Consider the following 22,501-nt stretch of genomic DNA (forward strand, 5'->3'; position numbering starts at 1 on the left):
CAATTGAGCAAGAATTCAATCTAACAGGTACTATAAGTGCCAGGAAACACATTTCTTATTAGAGACCTATTGAAAGACCAACAAAGAGATGGGAACATCTAGACCAAAAGATAACGCATGAAATTCAGCAGAATTGTTAGAACCAATACCAATAAATTTACACATAACTTTAACAATCATAGAATTATGATTGAAGAGGACAACTCTAATCCTTGACTTTCCCAGATTACCCTTAGAAGCCCCATCAAAATTTAATTTAAATGAGAATTACAGGGGAGGAGACCATTTAGAAAGCCTACATTTGGCAAGAAAGGATAAGCCCGATGCTATAGCCCCGTGAGATGGGATCGCTCGAAGTGATCTCCATTTCTATGTTACCCAATTATCCCAATGAGAAAAGGAACACAAATAATCCAAGTTTTTATAAATGTAAGAAAGCACCACCTCAGAAAATGGAGGATTGAATCCTATCAAGCACATCCCATAATGAAGCTGATTTATGCTTAAAAATCCTAGAGTTAATCTCCAACCAGATGTTCCAAATGGAAATAGAAGAAGCCACAACCCAAAGAGGAATAAAATAAAGATGAATACAATAAATGCCAAGCCAAGAAATGAGATAGTAAATTAGGACAAATGGAAGAAGACCATCCAAGCATACCAAACAACCAGTACCAACAATCCAAAGAAAATGGGCAATGCATAAACACATGATCCATGGATTCTATAAAGAAACCACAAAACACACAAGGAAATACCACAGTAATCCCAAGCCTATCTAATCTCATCCCAGTGAGAACTCTATCTTGAACTGCAAGCCAAGCAAAAGAATCAGCTTGAGGAAGACAAGCTGAGTGCCAAAAGAGATGAGAAGGCCAAGGGAGGAAGAAGAGGAATGAGCAAGGTCTTATACCCCTCCTTTACAGAATAAAAACTTGAAGCACTCTTAATCCAAACCAAAACATCATCCCGATCTTGAAACACAAGAAATATTTTCTCAAGCTCTAGTTCAAAAGCAACTCTGTGGTCTTTACTAATGGGCAGAAAATTAATAGATTTCCATCAAGACACAGGATAAGGACCTGAGGTATCAATGCCACAATAGTCAGTGACAAAAACACCCCAAAGACCAGAAAGGATATCAAATAAAGGAGACCAATCTCAAATGGAAGATAAGGCAGCATGTCCATTCCAACCTTTATCCCAAAACTGGGCCTTCTTCCCATTATGGACAACCCAAGAGAGATGAGGAAGGATAACCGATCTACAACTAACAATAAAATTCCAAAAAAGTTGATCCTTTCGAGAGAGATGAGGCTGTGAATATGCTTTCTCTAGGATCCCCCCTCAAATATTTAGCAAGCATAATGGAAGCCCATTTACTAGAAGGATCCATATATAGTTTCTAGAAAAGTTTAGCCCCCAAATCTTTATTCTGGGAAACTAAATCTATGATACACGAACCCCCCAACTCCTTAGGAAGGGAAACCCTATCCTAAGCTAAGAAAGGAAGCTTCTTTTTACCCCTAATGTTATCATTCCAAAGAAAGGATCTTAAAGACACCTTGAGATAATGAACAACCTTGGGGGGAGTTTTCAAAATAGACATCAAATAAGTAGGAATGGCATTAAGTACTGACTTAATCAAAAGAATCTTACCAGCTAAATTGAGCCATTTATGATTCCAAGAAGAGATTCTAGAAGATATCGCATGGACCACTTTATCCCAAAATATAGCCTTATCTGAACCAACAAAAAAAGGAAAGCCTAAGTACTTACAAGGGAAGTAACCCACTTGAAAACCCCAAAAATGAGCCAACCTTTTCTTAACTAGAGGGGAAACAATTAGAAAAAACACCTTTGATTTCAGACTATTAACTTTCTGTCCAGAAAATGAAGAGTAGTCATCAATGATCTTTTTGATAACTCTGGCCTCTGCCAAAGAGGCTAAACCAAATAAAAGAGTATCATCTGCAAAAAGACAATGGGATTGCGAAGAAGGATACCCATCGATTTTAATACCATTCCACAAACCTGAAGATCTAGCATCAGAAATGGCCCTACTTAAAGCCTTAGCTAGAAGTATAAACAAAAAGGGGGAAAGAGGATCCCCTTGCCTAACCTCACGAGAGGAAGAAAAAAAATTAGTAGGAGAGCTATTAAGCAAAACTGAAAAATGAGCAGAAGAAATGAAGGAAAAGACCCATTTAACCCAACTATGAGCAAACCCAAAGTGATTCAAAACAGAGACTAAGGAATGCCAGTCAACTCGATTATATGTTTTAAGCATATCAAGTTTAAGAATCATAGCCAGAATCTTCTGAAGTGAAATGGAATGTAGAATCTCATGAGCAACAATTTCACCCTTCGAAGTTTCCCTTCCAGGAACAAAGCCACCCTGATCAATAGACATAATCTTAGGAAGGAGCTTTGCCAACCTAACCAAAATTGCCTTAGTAATGATTTTATACAAAGTATTGCAAAGAAGAATAGGATGCAAATTAGAAAAAGAGATAGGATTATCCACCTTGGGAATAATGGTAATAAGAGTAGTGTTTAGTTCTTTCAAAATAGTTCTATTCTGTCTAGACTCTTCCAGGGCTAGTAAAACATCATTCCCCACAAAGTCCCAACATTTCTAAAAAAATAAAGTTGTAAACCCATCCGGACCTAGAGCCTTTTCCGGATTCATGGAAGAGACCACCTCTCTTAATTCATCAATAGTAAAAGGAGCCACAAGCATCATATTATTATCCTTATTAACAAGTGGAGGGACCCAATTAACAAAATTATTGTCTAAAGAGATAGACTCAACAGATAGCAAAGACTTAAAAATTTAATAGCTTCTGAAGCAATTTCATCCTCACCAGACATACAATTCCCATTAGAATCATGAATACAAGAAATTCTATTACGCTGCCTCCTAAGTTTAGTTGAAGAGTGAAAATATTTGTTATTCCTATCACCCTTTGATAACTAAAGATCCCTAGATTTCTGCCTCCAATAAGATTCTTCCCGAGCCAGAACTTCCTAAAATTGGGCTTTCAAGCATTTAAGCCTATCATAGGATGAAGGATTCATACCCAAAACCAAAATAACCTCATTAATCTGCTCAATTTCCTCTCGAATCCTAGCCTTTTCCCCAAAAACATTCTTAAAATGTAAAGAATTCCAATATCTAATCTTACCTTTAAGAAAAGATAATTTCTTGACTATTTGAAACATCCTAGATCCATTGACATGTGGAGCAGACAACCACCATAGTTTTAACAAAGGCAAAAAATATTGGTCCCTAAACCACATCGGTTTGAATTTGAAAGGAAGCTTCCTAGGAGCCCTATCCTCAAGAATAGAAAATAAGATAGGGAAATGATCTAAGCTAGTAAAAGGCAGTACCGAGGAAAAGAAATCCCAACCAGAATTATACTAGTTTTCAGACACCAAAAAATGGTCCAACCTTTTAGCAATTTGACATAAATCCTTTCTCATATTAGTCCAGGTGAAGTGGCCATTTTGAGTTTTACAATCAACTAAGTTCAAATTTATGATAAAGTGACAAAAATCATCAATGATATGCTTATTTGGAATGATCCCCCCAACTTTCTCTTCAAGACATGAAATTGCATTAAAGTCACCCCCAAGAACCAAAAAAGTACCCAACAAAGGAGAAGCAATCAAAGCTAAATTCTCCCAAAGTTTCCTTTTCTCAGCAATGCTAATAGGACCGTAAATATTAAAAAGCCAGAATTAAGTATTAGAAAGTCTACTATTTACTAGCTCAAGCATCCAATTGGACGAAGAGGCAACCAAAGGGAGATCCACACTAGAATCCTTCCAAAGAAAAGCAAGCCCTCCCGAAGCCCCCAGAGAGGAAGAAATGCAAAATTTCCAGGGCTTCCAAGAGGAAAGCAACAACTCGACAGAAGACAAATTTAACTTGGTTTCTTGCACCATCACAATATCACACTTAATTAAGTCCAATTGAGACTTAATCAAGCGCCTTTTGTTAGGGGCATTTAAGCCCCTAACATTCCAAGATAATGTCTTCATTGGCCTAGAGGGGAGGCAGCAGTTCCCCTCTTTTCACAATAAGAAGTCTGAGAGACCTTTCCCTCAGAAAAATCCTTTTGAAGACTCCTTTTAGAATCCAAGGCTCTTGTAACCGGTGGACTAAAAGGCTTCTTTGTCCTCTTCTTTTTGGAAGAATCCAAAGGATAAAGAAGAGTTGATTGGATACATGCATCAATTTCCAGCTGTGTCTTAACTTGTTTAGGTTTATGGCCCCTCTTTGCAGGAGTATTAAAAGGAGATACAGGAGAGAGTGGGGACTGAATCAAAGGAAAACCACCTTTAAAACCTAAAAGTGTAGTTCCATCAGGGACCCTATCCTTACCTTGATCTAGAACCTCAAAACCAATAGAACCCACAGGAATATCAGGAACAAAAGGATTCATATCCCTGTCTAGATTAAGCAATTTAAAAGGATTATTTGTAGGAAAAGAAGATAAATATTTATCTAGCTTACCTAAATCAAATGCAATCGAGGTAGTTACTTTGTCTGCTAGCTCAGAATTAAGATCAATGTTATTTCAGTTAACAATATTTTGCACTTGGGCAATGAGATAGTCATCTGGGGAAATAAGAGGATTGTCAATACCCTGAAAAGATTCTTATCTGCCATTCTCATTAACCAGATTAGTAGATTTAACAACTCCAGAAGGCAGAGAATTAACCTTATCAACAGGTTTAACTTTGTCAAGACCCACAGATTTCAAAGATAGATTAACAACACCATTAGGCAATGAATTAACATTATCCGCACAAATGCCCTTATCAAGACCCAAGGACTTTATAGGAACATAATAATTGGTTATATCTGGGATGGTATCAACTCCAACTGAGACATTCTTGTCCAAAAGAGGAATAAAAGATGGGATATTAGAATCCTTCAACACAGTTTGCATTTTAGCCCAAAAAAGAGATTCAAGATCCCTCTCAACAGAAGAGTCAAGAATTCAAGAGGAAATTTTAATCTTTTTCATATCAAAAAATAAAGTTGAGTCCATAGCTACCAAGGAGCGAGCAAAATCAATAGAATCCCAAACAAGGTTTTGACGCCAAATACCAACGGAAGACCTAATGTTGCAGGTTTGAGGAGGGGAAATATTTGAAGAAACTAACACAAATTTTAATAAAAAAAAAAAACATCCTCAAATACCGAGTGGGAAAGTTAGAAATTGCCAAAAGAATCCCCAATTTTTCTTAAGATATTAGAATCAACAAATTCAGAAGGCAACTGAGGAAGTTTAAACTAGAGAGGAACCTATTTGGAGGAGACCCAAGAAGGCTTGAAGAGAGGTTTCCAAATCTCTACAAAAATCAATTTTTTTCCCAACCAGAAAAATGAAACCTCTAAAGCCTTATCCCTAGCTTCAGATGAATCAAACACAACAATGAAAGAACTTGCAGACAAAAATTGAAAATACAAGGTGCCATACCAGTGTGAATGAATCTTACATTGTAACTTTGAAAGAGGAATGACATCATCCCAAACCTAAATGATAATTGCAAGCGTCTGGAGATCACAGGCTTTCTTACCTAGAGAATTAATAGAGACATCAGTCGAGGGCACTAGAAGCCTCATAGGTTGTGACTTCGAAGTATCCTCCTCAAGATTATCCAAAGGATGACCATTACCAACAACACCAACCAAGATTTCCCTTGGTGAAGAAGTATTAAGGATTACCCCGACTGCACCTCAACCGGAGACTGCTTCGTGGAGGAAACCCTAGCCACCTCATTTGGCACACATTAAAAACTAGGCCTCACCTTAATGACACCTTTGGAAGCCGTAAAATTTACAGCACCTAAACCATGCCGCTGAACACCTAAAGCCTTGTTCCCAATCTTTTGACCATTCCCTCCCTTCTACTGGAAAAAACTACGAAAATAACCAGAAATAGGGTAATAACGAAAGTCTCTCCATTGATTAGCTACCCAATGCAAACCCTTACTACCATGTCGAGAACCTTACTGAAGATCACCAAAATGAAACCCATGTTAAATGACCATATCAACCCACTATCCTCCATAGAAAACCCACATTATTTCGATGTGATATTTCATTTATTGATACATACAATTCGTGCGACAACTTTCATATAACCACTAGAGCCGAGCTTGTGTTGCCTGTGCTTTTCTAGTCTTGCCTTAGTTGCCTTTGATGTGTCAAGTAGTCTATGAAAAGTTTGAAATATGTTAGATTATATAAATATAAAGAGTAATTAGTACATAATTACATTCTTAATAGTATCACATACCTTCTTCTGTCTGGTGGTGTATTTCCTTTTTTCCTTTCAACTCTCTCCTTTGCATCCAAAATCAGGTCCTTCCACTCCCTCTTTGGAATAATGGGGGGATGCTTGTACCTTTTGTTCTTCTCTAAATGTGTCCTATACTAGTCCCTCACATACTTTAGATGTTTGTCGGCTTGGTCAAGGACCTTGCTTTTCTCGAATGTGTCATTTCCGAACAACCAAACCAAATGGTTTATGAGCTCATTTTTAAACTTTTTTCTTGCTCATTTGACTGTTTACATATGGTGGACCCAAATATCTCCAATGTAATTTCATTAAGATTATTATTAAAAATATCATTTTCGACAAACAAATCATGGGATGATTAGTCCAAAACGAGTGCTCAATAAGTAAATTACAATTACTCTATATAGAATAATAATTTTAAAGTACTTGGAACCTTCTCTATCTTTATGGGAAGCAAATCTTCGGTCACCACAAATGTGACGGGAAACATTCTTGTACTAGAAATATGGGAAGATCCAAGAAATGCTACTATGGTATCACCACTAGTGGCCTCTGCATCCTCATGTACATGTCTTGCTACAGAAAATGAATCCACTATGAAATTCCCCCAAGAAAGAACACTTCAAGGGAAATAAACACATAACAAAAGAGAGAGTAACATAGGGATCTACCAACTTCGGGGTCAGTATGATGTGCACCACCGGATGTCTGCATGTTGCATGTTTCCAACATTGCAATTCGCAATATAGGTGGGGATGATGGGATCTGATGAGGTAACATTTGCACAGGAACATGGATATCACCTAAAGAATAATACATTAAATATACAAAACATTAAATATATGAGCAATAACACAGTGGTGCAGCAACACCAAGAGAAAAATGAGGAATGTTGAATGCCATTGGGAGTGATTGAGAGTTCCAAAGTGAGGGTAGTTTTAATGTATGGAACATGGTCATCACCTAAACTACTTGGAGTACCCTGATCATGGCCACCTGTTTGATGAGGACACAATATTTCCTGTAAAAATAACACGTACATATTTTAGTTCCTGACATAAAAGAGTATAAAATATAAACCATTTTTCAACTAATTTTATAATTAAATATTTCATTACTGCTTACTTGCAAGTTTTGTGTTCTATGCATCAATTTGAGAGACTTGGTATGCCAGAGAAATAATTTCTCTATTTTTTTTATGGATCTTTCTCATCATTACGATAGGGTCTATGGAATATGTGATGTCATCATCACATAATAGTGAGTCCACTATTGTATTGTTATTAGGTAATGCAGGTGCCTTTACCCAAACATCCGTCTGTGACAAGAATATTAGTAACATTATCAAAATTACCCGAAAAACCTAAAGAAAAGAACATAATAATATATCATTTTGCTTCTATCTAATTTGTACAATTACAATGAGGTTTACCTGTTGGATAGAAGGGCTGGGAGCTACATCCCTATCTGTGTTATGTGTCGGATGAGTGTCACCCTATGACAAAGATTAAATTTTAAGAAAAACATTAGCGAAATGAAACCAATAGACTTGGAAAAAAAACTTAATAATAAAATGGTATATTGGAGTCATTAATTGAAGGTTGGTTTAAATGGTATATAGTATGTACCACCCCCATGATAGTAACTTTGTTTGTATCTATATGCGAGAAAAGCGGGTTGATAGAACTCAAAATGTGAAAAACGGAGTTCTAGGGAGCCTTGCTCACACACCCACATGACTTCTTGGTGCAAGCTATGGAGTCATGAAGTATGGCTCAGCTTCCCAAGGATGGTTCCATGGTTCTCTATCTTGTACGGTCCCTCAAACCAATGTTTTTGCTCTCAGATCACTGAGCAAAATGGTTTAGGGATGGCAAATGCAAGAATGAGGGATGCTTTTGTTGATTTTAAGATGAGATGCATCCTAAGCTATGCATGATGCTACAAATGCAATAAACTAGTTATAAGATGACAAGGTTAGTAAACAAGACTATCCTATCATACTATATTAGTTCATGATTTAAGTTAAATGATAAGGAACATACTCTAAATTAGCATATTTAGATAAATTCCTGTTTTAAAAGAGAAGCTAAAATGATGAGCATAAAATGAGATATGAAAGCTTGAATGGATTTAAGTATAAGTGTGATGCTAAAGACTTGGATGATGAAAATGGAGGAATGAGAGCTCTATTTATAGCAAAAACAGGGCAATGGATGGTCAGGATTGAAATAAGCAATCAAGGGCCAAGTTTGAAAGTTGGGAATCCATGTTTGCAATTGGCACCAATGAAATGGTGACAATTGTCAACATAAGGTTGGTTGAGAGGAGATGTAAGAAGAATTAAATTCTTGAGAAGACCTCATGGTTACCCTAGGGGTTAAGGGTTAAGGTTAAGTTAGGGTTATCCATTGGATAAAGCTTTTACCCAAAGGATAAACTCTTGTGCAAAGGTTTAAGGATAACCATGGTCAAAGCAATAAATGCTTGATGAGACCCTTGGGTTTGATGGAGGTTGAGTTTATGGAAATTCTTTAACCATGTAAGAGGGTTGAGTTAACCATTAATGGTTATGAAGACTTTGGGGATAAATTTGTAAGAGTCCTTCCAAATTTGGGGGCATTCAACAAGTTAGGATAAAGGCTTTAATGCATTTTGAAGACTTTACTCCAAATTTGAAAAGTGACCTCCTCAAATTTAGGGGAAAGGGATAATGGATGGGTTTGAGTTAATTAATTAGGTTTAGAAGAATCTAGAAGAGGTTAGAAAGAGGGTTAGGATGCAAGTGGGTGAGGGAAAATAGGTTTTAATTTAATTTAATTCAATTTGGTTGTAATTAAATAAATTAGATTTATTTAATTTAGGATAACTATTTTAATTAAATTTGAATTTAATTAAAAAGTGGACAAGGGCTTTAATTGAATAAAATGAATTTATCCTATTAAATGGTATAGTGAATTTAATTGAGTAATTTACTTAATTAAATAGAGGAATACGGGTTGTTTAATTAAACTAGATTTAATTAAATAGAGAAATGAACATAAAAATATTCATTTAGGAATATGGTCATTTTTATACGTCTACATTTTGCCCCTCTTTGAAGTGACGTGTGTGCATATGTTATTTCAAAGAAAATGATGTGTTGTTGCGATTTTATGATCGATGTCGTTTTTATGGATTTTTTTATGTCATACCCCAGATTTGATGTGTGATGCCCCAGATTTGATAAACGATGGAGATAATGCCCCCTCGGGAGATGAATCAAAATTTTAAAAAAATTGAGTTGATTTGATAATTTGTGTTTGGTGTGCAAGATTTGTGCTAGGTGAAATGTTTAAATTGATTCATCTCCCGATAATTGATGCATTTTAGGGTATGAGGGAGACCGCGAGAAAATTACATGCTCATTTCCCTAACCCTAATTTCATTTTACCCTATAAAAGGGGAAAAGTGCTTTGTTTTGTCTCATTTGTGCTTGTTGACTTTGAAGAAAGAGACTTTTGGAGAGAAGACAAAATTCCTATTCCCTATGCTACGCATCAATTTGAGCGTGTTCGGAGGTATCGGAGACCTGTCGTGTATGGTCCACCAGTAAGTCAACCCTTTTGAGCCTTTTTTGATTTTTCATTTGATCATTTTTGGTCAGTTTTTTATTTTTGAAATTCAGTTTTAACGGTTTAGCGCATAGGGGTCTTAGATTAGCGCATACGATAAATTAGGTAGCGCATAGGGTAGCATTTTAGGGTAGCATCTGAAAATGAATAGGGTAAGTTTTAGGTTAGTGCATGGTGAACATAGAGTAGCGCGTCAGGTTAAAAGGGTAGCGCATAGGTCAAACCTAGTGCATAGGGTCCACAGGGGGTCGCATGGGTAGGGGGATTTAGCGCGTAGGTTAGACCTAGCGCGCATGGGGTTAAATAGATAGTGCAAGCAAGGGATAGGTTAGCGCATGGGTCAGTTTTAGTGCTTAGGGTAGATTAGGTAGCGCATGGAGAAAGAAAGATAGCGCGTAGGGTCAGTCTAGCGCGTAGGGTAGATAGAATAGTGCGTGGAGAAAATAGGGTAGCGCATGGGTATAGTTTAGCGCACAACCAAGTTTAATTAGCGCATGGATCGAGTTTTGCAAGATTTTAGATGATTTTTGGATGTGAAAGATTTCATAGGAAAAGGTCAGCTTTGCCTGGGGGATGGATTTTTGCCATTTGTTCGATTTTTTTGTCATGTTGTTGATAATTTGTCCAATATGAGCATTGATATAACTTGATTTATTTTGCGATTTTAAGTTATTGATGTAGATATGAATGTGTTGTTTTGATCGAACAATGATTTGTTTTGCACTGTTTTCAAGTTCAAATGTGTGGAGCCTGATTTGTATTACAAGCTGATATGGGCTGGAAACTTGAGTTGTTTTACAAACTGATATGGGTTGGAAACTTGAGTTGTTTTACAAGCTAATATGGGTGGGAAACTTAATTTGTTTTACAAGTTTAGGTGATGTGGAGACTTGAGTTGTTTTACAAGTTTTGATATGGTTTTTGAAAACTAGAGTTGTGTTACAAGTTGATATGGAATGATATGATGTGGAACTTGATTAGTTTGAGCAAATTGTTTCATGCTTTTGATGTGATTTTGATTTTGATATCTTTTTTTTGATGTGGACACTGATATTGAACTCATTTTGTGTTTTGACAGGAGCGATTGGGAGTGGTGCAGTCACGGGAGTGGTTCCCTAGACCTTGGGTATTGATACCACGATTAGCACAGACTGAACTAGATGTGATAGAGAGATGTGGCCTATCATCTTTGTTGGACATGCCTCGGTTCACTATGAACTGGGGTTTACTTACAACGCTCGCTGAGAGGTGGCACAGTGATACGAACACCTTTCACTTTGCTACTGGTGAGATGACAGTCACTCCAGAGGACTGTTATAGGATCTTATGGATTCCCGTAGCAGGTGCTTTGTTGCCATATGAGAAAATGGAGGAGGGTGGTACTGAGGTGTTGCAGTGCATTTTCCATGATGAGACAGTATGCGGGTATGAGATCCCATGGCAGGAGTTCTTGGATCTAGACTATGCGCCTCTCCCATTAGTACTAGCAGGGTTCATCGGTGGATTCCTTTGTCCTGATCACAGGTCAAAGGGATTCTCTATGGGTTGGGGATTGGTTCTCGAGGAGATGGTGACCCAGGGCCACAGGTTTTCTTAGGGATCAGCCATGTTAGCCCACTTGCACAGGGACCTGCATGAGGTTGTGTATCTGGGTTACGACAGTTTGTCAGCTAGCCTGACATTTTTATAGGTATGGTGCTAGGAGCACATTCTAGCAGCGAGACCACTAGTGGATAGAGACAGGCCTGCTGGGTGGGCATATGCTTATGGTTACAGGGGTCTAGTTGTCCAGTGTAAGCTGGGCAAACTGGAGCATTGGAGGAGGGTTCTGGATGATATAGATACAGTCGTCTGGTGACCGTATGCAGATTGTGAGGTCTAGGCAGAGGATGGGCTAGAGATGCCTTATGTGTTTATGAGCCGATTTTTGATAGGGCGGACGCCCTTTGTGATAGAGAGATTTTAGGTGGGTAGGGTTTTGAGGCAGTATGGTCGACAGCAGGGTATACCACAGGGGACCTACTTGTATGCGTGTCAGAGACAAGAAGTACCTAATTGGGGTCCTACCATTGATAGTGGAGCAGCTGTAGAGGAGTTCTCCAGCTTAGCGGGTCAGATATGGGACTATGCTCCCGAGATATTAGACGCAGGGATGACCCATGAGTTTGCTGGTTTGTTTGCAGCTTGTGTTGTTGCCAGGATATTAGATCCTGAGGAGATGTGGCTGGCCTTTGATGATGATGAGGAGGATGCTGGGGGAGATGGAGATGATGGAGATGATGGAGGCAGAGGCGGATGATGGGGGAGAGGATATCGGGAGAGGAGAGGAGATAGGGGTAGAGATGGGGGAGGTCGAGTGGAGAGAGAAGTTTGACAAGATGTGATGGACAGGGGGAGAGGAGGGCTGGCGATTGGAGCAGGGGAGGAGGGGAGAGTGGGAGAGGTGATGGTAGCAGTGGGAGGGATAGATGAGTGGAGGCGACTGACATAGAGGAGGAGGATTGATGAGTTACCTCCACCAGCACCTAGGACAGGCAGATGGATAGGGGTTACCCCTTCACAGGTGCCCCTACGGGTCTGATTCCTGACACATGTGGAGGATGCTCAGATCAGGACCCTGCAGTTGACAGTTCAGTAGTTGTAGGCACAGCTATTGACACAACAACGTTAGATTACGCAGCTGACTCTAGAGAGAGATACATAGATACAGCGGCGCGGTCGGGCGAAGGAGCTAGTAGTGAGCATTCAGAGAGCGGCAACAGGGGGCCCAATGAGAGATATCATGAGAGAGCTGTCCTTGAGAGTGAGGGAGGCAGAGTATTATGTGAGGCCTCACCTCGACTCAGTCTGACATTTCAGTGATTTTTATATTTAGACTATTATGGATACTTTATTTTGATGCATTTTGGAATTTAGAACTTATATGATTTCAGGATTTGCATAACATTTCTATATATTGATGATTTATTTATATGCTTATGAGATAGAACACCACATGATTTTTGAATAAGATGAAATTGCGGTGATATATGTCGATATTGAATTTACAGGACTTTACTATGATAATAGAACTATGATGTATGTTTAAGTTTTGTGAATTAGGATGAATTGCTTAGGTGAAATTGCTTGGATAAAAGATATATTTAATTTGTTCAGATGTAAATTGTATGCAAGTGATGATGCGTATTATTATTCCTTGGAAATTATATTATATGTGGATATTTGAAAGTACTAATGTGTAAATTGAGATGCGCAGGAAGTTATCCATGTGACCATGGAAAATTTACGGAGAACCAAACCTAGACTTATGTATGTTCGTAAGCCAGGGGTTGTCTATTTGGAGAGACAACACTCCATTTGTGTTTTATTTTATTCATAACAGTATATGCTGCATGTGTGTTAAGTGTATTTAATTTACTTGTGTAAAATCCACAAGAGACGATTTCATGTTTTAAATTGTAAAAGTGTTTTCTTTGTGTCACTTGACACATGTGTGGATTTAAGTTTAATATTAATTTTTGTCTCTCGGTGGGAAAGTGTTCAACTATAGCTTTTTCAATTAATGTAACGTGATGTCATTAATACCTTGGGTAAAGAATCTTTGGGGTGGTCAACATAGGTTTGACCCGAAAATAAACTTCAGAGGGGTTTAAAATGGGTTAAATGAACACCTAGGGGTAGTTTAATAGGGTTTCCTAAAGCCCATAAGGTATACCTAAGGGTTAGGGGTAATTTTAGGCAAGTTTCTACTCCTAAGTGACCTTTTTGACATTCTAAAATTTGACTTTTCTGAGTTGTGCGAAAATTGAAATTAGAAGTTTGAACCTAGTTGTAAACTTTCCTATTCGAATGAGAGTTCTCTTTCCCATTTTGTCTTACCTTCCTCTTTAGTTTTTCGAAACTTGTGAGAACTAAGAGAAGGAGCTTCTTAAGGAAGAATTTGAAAATTTGAGGGTAATCACCCACTCTCCATTTTTGGAGACAAGAGAAATTTTTGAGAAAAAAGATAGAATAGTTTTGAATAGTAAAATTTGGCTAAGGGTAGAAGGAGAAGATCCGTGGATTTGGGCAGCTCTTCCTCAACTATACTATCCTACCTTGGGCAAATTAAGGTTGGTTACATTCTTCTTAAAATGACTTCTTTTTGCATGTGTTTGAAAGTATGTTGGTGTAAGAAATCTATTTCCTTGTATGTTCTGTTTGGGTATTTCATTTGGTATTTGTATTTTGTTTTGATATGTTTGTGGGAGTCTTCAAGACCTCTTACTCTTGGGAGAGAGGAGGATCTTGTGGGTGGTAGCAGTGACAACCCTCAAGTGAGAGACTCTCGTTATGAGAGTGATCACAAGGGATTTTTGTGTGACCGTTGCTGCATGGCCTATTTGTGCAATGGGGGTCATAAGGAGGGATATAAGGATAAAATGCCTTGGGGGGCATAAGGAATAAGGGGTTGAAAATTCTTGATGTATTTGTTGTGCCATGAGGTGGCTACATGTTTTCCGTACTTGCAGTTCTCCTTAGGGTATTGGTCCACTACCACCCTTAAAAAGGTCATCACCAAAGTGTGGTGCAGTGTAGCCAAGATGGGAGTGTTTTTGAAATCTGTGTGTATTCTGCCTTCTATGTGTTTGCATGTTGTTTCCTGTCTAGGGCTTGGTTCTTTGAGCTCAGGGGTGGCTACCAGTTAGCCTAGGTTGGGAGGTGAGCACTCCATGGTCATAGCTTTGATTTAAAATGCAGGTTGTCAGAAGAAAAGGATTAGGACAAGTGGAAGGTTGCAGGAGTTTTGTGCAAAAAATTATTTGTATATGTAATGATTTATTTGAAAGAGTCCTCGTTTATTAATAATGAGAGACCTATTTGTAAAATGACAAGTCTTTTAAAAGTACATTAAAGAAATATAGAAATTTAGATTCTGTAGCAATGAAGTGAATAATTCTGGAATTAGTTCCTAAGAGTTTCTTTTGTTTTTAAATTTAATCTTTGTTGAGAATATAAATTTTTGAACGATAAGAAATTGATTTTAATTCCTTTATGCTTATGAAATAAACCAAAGAAATAAAGAAATGATTTAATGATTGCATGCATGTTGTTTTGAATATAGATGTTTCAGTTTAAATCCTATTACAAAAAAATGATTTAATGATTGCATGCATGTTGTTTTCGAATATAAATGTTGCAGTTTAAATCCTATCGCATGGTTAAAGTTAAAGGATTCTAGATGATTAAAGTTGTTGTTGGAATCTGTCATTATATTAAGTTGTAGAAAATAAAATCACATAGTTAATTGCATTTGTATATAGTCGTTGTTAAAATTATTAAACTCTGTTATTTACTTATTGCAGCATATAAAATATTAGATAACCAGATTTATTGAAACAAATAGTTCTTGGGTTACTGTTTTAAGTATATTATATTATGTTCTATACCTTATTTTTACAGTAAGTAAACAAACAGAAAAAAACAAATGTATATTTATACTTGCTGAAAATCAGATTATTATTAAATCAACTGTGTAGGCTTTAAAAATAAATTTAAAATCCCTATATAATTTGTACAGAAGAGATTACTAAGTTCAGATGCATATAATATATATATATATATATATATATATATATATTCTTTTAAATATATATATATATATATATATACATATAAACACTACATTTAGGTTTTAAAAAAAAATAAAAAAATATTGTGCCTGTAATTAATATATATATATATATATATATATTAATATATATTAATTAATTTAAAAAAAAAAACAAAAAAAAAATTTACTTATTAAAACTTTGTTTAAAAAAAAAATTTGTTTACCATGGGTTTCGGGCCACACCCCACTATGTGAACACACAGTGGGCAGTACCGAAACGCCGCCACTGTGTGATCACACAATGGGTGGCACCGAAACGCCACCACTATGTGGGCACACAATGGGCGGTGCCCGTGCCCCACTGTGTAACCGCACAGTGGGCGGCGCCCGACACACCCGCCGCCTCTTCCACATTCGGCCCGCTGGGGAAAAAAACGCCGCCGACCCTGCACAAAACACCCGAGCATCCCCCCCTGCAAAACATAGGAAATAAAATGGAACCCTAGCCCGGTTAGGGCTAGGGTAAATAAGTGAAGTGTGATGTTTAAAATAATGATAATAATAATATATATATAAAGATGAAATAAAGAAAAGGGTTAGGGTTAAATGGAGAATAAAAACATAAATAATTATATATATATACATAGTGTAATATATATATATATATATATATATATAAGAATGGTGTAGATATTAGATATTAATGGGTTTTCTAAGAGTTAAAATATTTGAACGAAAATGAGTACGTTGTATTAATATTTGCTAAGGAAAAATATATCTAATTTAGTTACATATAATAAAGATATTTTAGGATACATTATTTGTATTAATGTTTATTTTATTTTTAAACAATTAATAATAAGGTTGTTTATAGGACGAATGGTAAATCAACTATTTAATTAAGAGTTGGTTGTCAATCATGGAACTATAAAAGAAAAGGATTGTTTTCTTTTGATTTTAATAAAAATAAACTTATGGGAGACATTTATTAAGAAATTAATTGACACTTTAATTGACTATTTTAATTATTGATTTAAAATGAATTTTAGATAATATGGACTTCTTGGAGATTAATAATATCCTCGCCAATTGTTTTAGGGGGTTTTGATTTTAAATAACTATTAACCAACTTGATGAGTTAATAATTATATTCTCATGGTATCCCGCATTTAATTCTATATTAATCTCGTTTACTTGAGTTAGGGATTTAAGTTAACTCAAACTTAGTTAAGACAAAACATGATGTCGCATTTAGTATTATCGAGTTAAATGTTTTAAAAGTTATGTTGTAAAAAAAAAATAAATAAATAAAAAATTTTATCCCGTTCTTGCCCAAAATTTTGGGCATGACATATTATAGACACCATTACAAGGATGTCGTGCCCAGGGAGCGTAGAGTACAGAGCTTCACACAGGCGAGATCGAGTCAATCTCGAGAGACTGGGACATAGTTAGAGAGCAGAGCCATGATGGGACCCTCGAGACAGGATCCTCCTGGAGATCCTGGAGCTAGGACATCAGTTGCGAGACCATCCCCCTCAGGAGATAGTCATACTTGAGAGACAATGTCTCTATTGTATTTTTAGATCATTGTTTTGCTTGCACTGGGCATAGACATGACAGATTTTGTACATTTTGATCATTTTTTATATATATAGATGACATAATTTTCCTTGATCATGTGATGTGTTATATGGATGCATGTTCTATGTGTTCTTTCTTTACTTTATGATGATGCAATGCTTAGATAGATGATATGATGCATGATGTAAATGTATGATGTATGCTTTGATATGTTGTGAGATGTATCTTGTATGATGTGAGATGTATCTTGAAAATGAGATGTATGATTTGATAATGATGTGAGATGTATCTTGAAAATGAGATGTATGATAATGATAATGATGTGAGATGTATCTTGAAAATGAGATGTATGATAATGATAATGATGTGAGATGTATCTTGAAAATGAGATGTATGATAATGATATGCAAAATGATATGCAACTATTGTTAAAATGATGTGCAACTATTTTTAAAATGATGTGCAACTGTTTGTTTTTGGAGCATCCTCATTCTGCAATTGTCATCCCGATATAACCATATATTATTTTGCTTTCGATATAGGTATCATCATTGAGCATTGATTTGGTTGGGATATGTTGAAAATTTTATACAAGCATAATGGTATAATTGAAACATAATGACCCGAGAAAAATTTACATGATGTTTGATTTTGCAAGATAGCACAAGCGTCAAGGTATAATTGAACCAGGACGACCAGAGTGCAGATTGCGTATAAACAGACAAGATTAAACCATTTGTATGCATAAAGTTTAATCATGTCTTTAGTGATATTCGATGTATCACGTCTCGAGACAAGTATTTACATAGTACAAGTGATCGCCTCACAGATAGAAGACTAAGAAAATATTGGAGTTTCCCCATGATCTCTAGCTTTTGAAGCACTTAGTGAGAAAATGTAGAGAATCCAATAATTTAAAAAGTTCAAATGCAAAAATAGTCAAGACTTTATGCGATAATGCAACATTTAATACTTCAGAAAATCATACATCTTAGCATGTTCGTGATTTTTGTTTTAGTGATCCAATGTTTTGCTCTGTGATGGAGTGAAGTTTTTGGTTGTTGGATGTGATCCTAAGTTTTGCAAATAGTCTTGATTGTTTTGAAATATACTGCCAGTTCTGCTGATTTGTTGCCCCTAGCTAAGTGTACTTCTTGATGTAGATGTGTACAGTGATTACCAAGCCATGGTAAAATGTGGTGAGAGGATATATAGATAAACCAGGATAGTGACTACGCTAAGTATATCCTGATTGGATATTTTCTAAGTGTCGGGCGATGACCGATAGTGTTTTACTATGAAGATAAGGATGTGGATATAGATAAAGGAGTTGTCCTTTCACAATAGCGCCTATTACCAGGTTTTCACTAGTTGCTTTTATTGTACCTTTTTATTTGCTTTTTCTTTGATTTTTGGATTTTTTTGGTTTTTTTTTTTTTTTGCTTTTTCCGTGCATTAGGCTACTTAACTGTAGTATTTCTTCAGATGAATGTTGTTAGTTGGTTCATCGAGCACATCTCCTTCTGAAGTTGTAAGTTGATAAGCACCTGATCCATAGATTGATATGATGACATAGGGACCCAACCAGTTAGGTTCAAATTTCCCTTTCTTTTCTCGATCTTGTTGATTTCTTGGATTTTCTTTGAGGACTAGGTCACCAACCTTGAAGTTGCGAGGGATGACCTTGTGATTGTAGCTTCTGCACATGCATTGTTGATATGCTTTGAGATGAGTGTAAGCATGCTGACGTCTTTCATCTAATAGTTCCAATTCTTGCAGTCGGTTGACCCGATACTCTTCATTTGGAATTAAGCCTTTTAGAGATACTCTGAGAGACGAAATTTCTACTTCCAGTGGTAAAATAGCTTTTGATCCATAGACCAATGAGAAAGGTGTTGCTCCTGTAGGTGTACGAATGCTAGTTCTGTATGCCCAAAGTGCTGGATTGAGTTGTATATGCCAATCTTTGCTTGCATCATTTACTATTTTCTTGAGAATTTTCAGTATTGTTTTGTTGGATGCTTCTGCTTGACCATTCCCCTGGGGGTAGTATGGTGTAGAGAACCGATGTTGTATTTTGAATTGCTCACATAGTTCTCAGACATCTTGGTTTTTGAATGGTCATCCATTATCAGTGATGATGGAATTTGGAATACCATATCTGCAGATCAGATAGTTCAGGATAAAAGATGCAATTTGCTTTCCAATTATTGTGGTCATTGGGACTGCTTCTATCCACTTGGTAAAGTATTTTGTTGCAGTTATAATGAACTTGTGTCCATTTGAAGATGAAGAATGAATTTTGCCGACCAAGTCTAGTCCCTACTGACAAAAGGGCCAGGATGTTGTAAATGAATGCAATTCCTGTGCTGGTGCATGTATCAGATTGCCATGGATCTGGCATTTAGGACACTTCTTGGCGAAGTGGTAAGAATCTTTCTCCATTGTAGGCTAGTAGTATCCCATCCTTAGAATCTTTTTAGCAAGAGTAGTCCCACTTGAATGTGTGCCACAAATACCTTCGTGAAGCTAATGTAAAGTGGAATCAGAATCATTACGATCAAGGAAATGAAGAAGAGTACCATCTAGACCTCGACGGTATAAAGTATCAGCAGTAAGAGTATACCGGGCAGCTTGGTGGATAAAATTATGTTTTTGATTACGGGATAAGTCAATGGGTAGGATATTATTCTTTAGATAATCATATATTAGTCCATATAAAGGCAAATCTGAACCGGTTAAGGCATAGACAACATGGGATTCAGAGTGGTCATAGGCTGGGGAGAATAGTTGTTCTACCAGGAACTTGTAATGACTATGTTGCTCCGGAATTTGTAGTAATGAAGCGATAGTAGCCATGACATCAACTGCTTTGTTGTTCAACCTTGGTATTTGCTCGAAGGTGATGTGTACAAAATATTGTTTGAAGTCATCCACCATTCTCTTATAGGGGAGTAGCTTGTCATCCTTTTTCTGATAGTCATTGTTGATTTGATTGACGACTAGTTGCAAATCTCCATAGACCATTAACTTCATGATTTTCCATTCTATGACCATTTTGATGCCTATAACCAATGCCTCATACTCAGCCACATTATTTGTGCATGGGAACATAAGCTGGTATGATCTTGGTATAGTGTGTCCTTCAAGAGTGATGAAGAGAATGCCAACACCTGAACCATGTTGGGTGTAGGATCCGTCAAAGTATAGGGTCCATTGTGTGGTAGAAATAGCAAGAACGTCCCTGTCCAAAAATTCAATCTCTATAGTTTGTTTTCTTGGTAGCGGTGCTTCAGCTAGTTGATCTGCAATTGCTTGTCCTTTGATAGCTCTTCTTTCTGTGTATTGGATGTTAAATTCACTGAGAATCATGACCCATTTAGCCAACCGACCAGTAAGAGCTGCCTTGCTGAGTAGATATTTGAGAGGATCAATTTTTGCTACTAGCTTAATTGTGTGTGCTAGCATATAATGTCAGAATTTCTGAGATGCGAAGACCACTGTTAGACAAGCTTTCTCAATGAATGTATAGTTGATTTCATAGCCATTCAATGTCCTACTGATGTAGTAGATGGCTCGTTCCTTTCCTTGTAGATTTTCTTGTGCTAACAGTGCCCCCAGTGATATATCTGTTGTTGAAATGTATAGAATAAGGGGCTTTCCTACGACCGGTGGTACTAGAACTAGTAGGTTCATCAGATACTGTTTGATTTGATAAAAAGATTCTGCACACTTGGCCTCCCATCTGAAAGGTACATTCTTATGGAGCAAATGATTGAATGGTAGACTTTTATCAGCTAGTTGAGTGATGACTCGCCTGATTGATTGGAGTCGTCCTTATAGAGATCTGAGTTGAATGATATTCTTTGGTGGTGGCATCTCCATAATGGCTTGTACCTTTGCTGGATCCACTTCAATACCTTTAGCTAAGACAATGTAGCCTAGTAACTTTCCTGATGTAACCACAAAGACACACTTCTTAGGGTTGAGCCTAACTTGGAATTTTTCTGATTGATCAAAGATTTTTGTTAGGATGCCGAGATGTTCTACTCAAGTGAATGATTTAGCTAACAGATCATCCACATAGTCTTCCATGAATGTGTGCATCATGTCATGAAAGATTGTTGTCATTGCTCTTTGATAAGTAGCTCCTGCATTCTTTAATCCAAAAGGCATAACATTCCAACAGTACGTTCCCCAAGGATAGGTGAATGTTGTTTTATCGTGATCTTCTAGGGCTATTTTTATCTAATTATAGCCTGAAAAACCATCCATTAGTGAGAGCATTGCATGGCCCGCTGTGAGGTCTACAATTATGTCAATACTGGGCAGAGGAAAGTCGTCTTTTGGACAGGGTTTGTTGACATCTCTAAAATCAGTGCAGATTCTGATACTGCCATTTGGTTTTGATACTAGCACTATGTTGGAGATCCATTCTACATAGTTAATGGGTCGGATGAATCTGACATCTAATAGTTTCTTCAGTTCAGCTTTGACCATGAGTGCCACCTGTGGAATCATCTTTTGTAGTTTGTGCTTGACTGGCTTAACTCCTAGAGAGATGGACAAGTGATGCATGATTAAGTGTGGATCAATTCCGGGCATATCTACATATGATCAAGCAAAGTTAATTTACTTCACTTTAAAAAAAATGAGAAATGCTGATCTTTCCTCCTATGTCAGAGATTTTGCTAGGTGTATGTTTTTTACTTCTTTTATAGTACCAATGTTGATTGATTGAGTGGGCTCAATCAATATGGGTGATCATTCATGAAAATGTTCAGGAAGAGTGTCAAGTCTCCCATCCTTAGGTGCCTTAAAAAGGTTTTCACCCTCAGATGCGTCCTTTATTTTTACCTTTTTGTGATCTAGAGCTGCCATTGACTAGTTTTCAACATCAGATCTTTTATTTGGTTCATTTTTGCGACTGAGAGACTTGGCACTCCCTAGTTTGCAGACATCGTTACTTTGTTCACTAGTAGAGCTTGTTTCCATGTTAATGGTACATAGGTAGTGGATAATAGATTCATCATCTAGGAAAATTGGTATATCATGTATTTTAGGTTTGTCCCAGTCAATGAGGTCAGGAAAGACAAGCAGTAAGGAATCATTCAGCGGATCAAGTTCTACTACTGTAAGTGTCAAGACAAAGGTTTCATCGTGATTGGTCTTGATAAAGAAGTCAAGGATTTTGTCAAGGTCTTCGATGGTATCATCTTTCGTATAGATTTGTTTGTAATGTTTCTGTTTGTTTTCCTTGGCGTCATAGATATTTTGTGGTCCAAATTAAAGAGGTTTATCTTCTGTGTTATGTTCTTCCTGAGAAAGGGATATGGTACCAGTATTGTTAGTGATATCTACAGTAGCATTTGAGCAGCTACCCCATT

The sequence above is a fragment of the Cryptomeria japonica genome, chromosome 6 (genome assembly GCF_030272615.1).
Source record: "Cryptomeria japonica chromosome 6, Sugi_1.0, whole genome shotgun sequence".
In the NCBI taxonomy this organism is placed as follows: Eukaryota; Viridiplantae; Streptophyta; class Pinopsida; order Cupressales; family Cupressaceae; genus Cryptomeria; species Cryptomeria japonica.